Below are 2,599 nucleotides of genomic sequence, written 5' to 3' on the forward strand. Positions count from 1 at the left end.
CACTAAGCTATATCCCCAGACTCTTCTAAATATTTTAAAATTTGTCTGAATATATAATTTGGAATTAATTTTTATGTAGTGTGAAAAGTGTTAATCCAATTTTCTTCTTTTATTCTCTGTCCCATAATTTCTAATGTTACCATCATTGAAAGTCAAGTTTCTATAATATGTGAGTCTGTTTTGGGGCCCTGTATGTTATTCCATTCTAAATTTGCCTATTTCTAAACTAATCTAATATTATTTTTTTTAATATTTATTTTTTTAGTTGTAGTTGGACACAATATCTTTATTTTATTTATGTGGTGCTGGGGATTGAACCCAGGGCCTCACACGTGCTAGGCGAGCGCTCTACCACTGAGCCACAACCCAGCCCCAATCTAACATTATCTTAAATATTGCTTTATTTTTTTAAGAAAGTTTGCTGTTAAAAATTTCATTTCCTAGGGCTAGGAATATAGCTCAGTTGGTAGAGTGCTTTGCTTACCTCACATGTATAAGACCTTGACTTCAATCCCCAGCACCACAAAAAAAAAAAAAAAAGAAGAAAAAGAAAAAATTCATTTCCTATTTGTTTTAGATTGTCTTAAGTTGTTTTGCACCTTTGCACTTTCTCTCTCTCTCTCTCTCTCTCTCTCTCTCTCTCACACACACACACACACACACACACACACTAGAAACAAGTCTTTTTTAAAAAAATTCATCTATGGAGATTTTTATTGGATTGCATTAAATCTATGAATCAATTTAAGGAGAATCAATATCTTTAAGATATTGAGTCTTCCTATTCATGAACATGGTATATATCTGCATTTATTTACGTCTTCAGTAAAATTTTATACTTTCCCCATATAGGTCTTATATATCTTGTGTAAGATTTATTCTTAGCCATCTTATGTATTTGTTGTTATTGTGAATTATTACTCTTTTTCATATTGTTAATTTGATAGAGAAAATAATATACAACTCCTTTAATTGATCATTTGCATTTCTTCTCATGAACTGCTGGTCATAATGGTTTCCCTATTTTTCTAATGTGATGTGTGATAGAAATCCTGGTTGCCTGTCCAATATCCATTCTTTCTTCTTTCTTTTTTTTTAATGTTTACTTATTTTTTTAATTTTAGATGGACACAATATCTTTATTTTATTTTTATGTGGTGCTGAGAATCGAACAGAGTGCCTCATGCATGCTAGGTGAACATTGTACCACTGAGCCACAACTCCAGCCCTCTTCTTTCTTATTAATATAACTAATTTTATTGTAGTCTATCTAAAGAGAAAGTGACTCTAGCTCATGAGTAAATCCTGATTGGTCTATAACAATCCTGTTAATGCTCCACTCTCTATATATATCTCTATCTCTATCTCTATCTCTCTATCTCTCTATCTCTCCCCCTCTCTGTCTAGTTGATTTGTGAAATCTATTTATATATTAAGGATACCAATCCTGTGGCTTCCATTTGTGTTGCAATATTAATACTTTTAGAAACTTTGTCCCAACTCTCACAGGTTGCTGTGGGGGTGTTTGAAGTAACTTTCAGTATGATAATTTGGGAAAATATAGTGAAAGAGTTTAAATGTTCATTCATACCCTTAGAACTATCATGTCCATGCTTGGAAATTTATTTTAAATTAATTTATTTTAAGAAAATAATCAAAAATCCACAAAAAATAATCCACAATATTATTTCTCACTGTCATTTATAACACAAAAGTTAGTAAACCAAATTATTAAAAATTAAGAAGATTGCTTAAGAACATTAGAATATGGCCATACAATAGAATAGCATATTTTAAAATAACAACATGGGAAATGCTTAATGATAAGAATTGTTGATATCAGGTTTTTAAATTTAAAAGACAGTATATAACCACTCTTGAAGATAGTTTGGCCGTTTCTTTCAAAACCCAAAACAAACTTATAATATGACCCAACATTGGCACCTTTGTCATTTATCCCACAGAAGGAATGTCCATATGGAACTTGCACATGAACGTTCGCAGCAGCTGTATTCATAATAATAAAGACTGGAAACTACCCAAATGTCCTCCAATTGGTGAATATTTAAACAAACATCCATACCATGGAACACTACTCAGCAATAAAAAGGAATAAACTATTAATATATACAACAACTTAGGTGAACCTCAAGGAAATTATGCTCAATTAAAAAACTAATTTCAAAAGTATACATGCTCCCAGAGACAAACCCACATAAATATAGTTACCTCTTAGTAGACAAAGGCACCAAAAATATTCGCTAGAGAAAAAATAGCCTATTCAATAAATGGTTCTGGGGAAATTGGAAATCTACATGTAACAAAATAAAATTTAAACCCTGTTTCTCACTCTGCATGAAACTCAAAGTGGATCAAAGTCTTGGGCACTAGATAAGAGACTCTGCAACTAATAGAAGAAAAAATAGGCCCAAATCTTTACCATGTTGGCTTGGGATCTGCCTTCCTTAACAAGACTTCTAAAGCACAAGTAAAATCAAGAATCAATGAATGGGATGGATTCAAACTAAAAAGCTTCTTCTCAGCAAAGAAACAATTAAGAATGTGAAGAGAGAACCTACAGAATGGGAGAAAATCTTTA

The 2,599-nt window shown here is 31.7% G+C and overlaps 1 non-coding gene across 1 annotated transcript; it reads right to left on the reverse strand.

Annotated features, from left to right (window-relative positions):
- Nucleotides 1-297: 297 nt before the first annotated feature.
- Trnaa-agc (transfer RNA alanine (anticodon AGC)) lies at nucleotides 298-369 on the reverse strand. The gene has a single exon. It is a non-coding gene; the product is annotated as a tRNA-Ala (tRNA).
- Nucleotides 370-2,599: the final 2,230 nt, after the last annotated feature.

This window comes from Marmota flaviventris, chromosome 2 (assembly GCF_047511675.1).
Source record: "Marmota flaviventris isolate mMarFla1 chromosome 2, mMarFla1.hap1, whole genome shotgun sequence".
NCBI classification, from domain to species: Eukaryota; Metazoa; Chordata; class Mammalia; order Rodentia; family Sciuridae; genus Marmota; species Marmota flaviventris.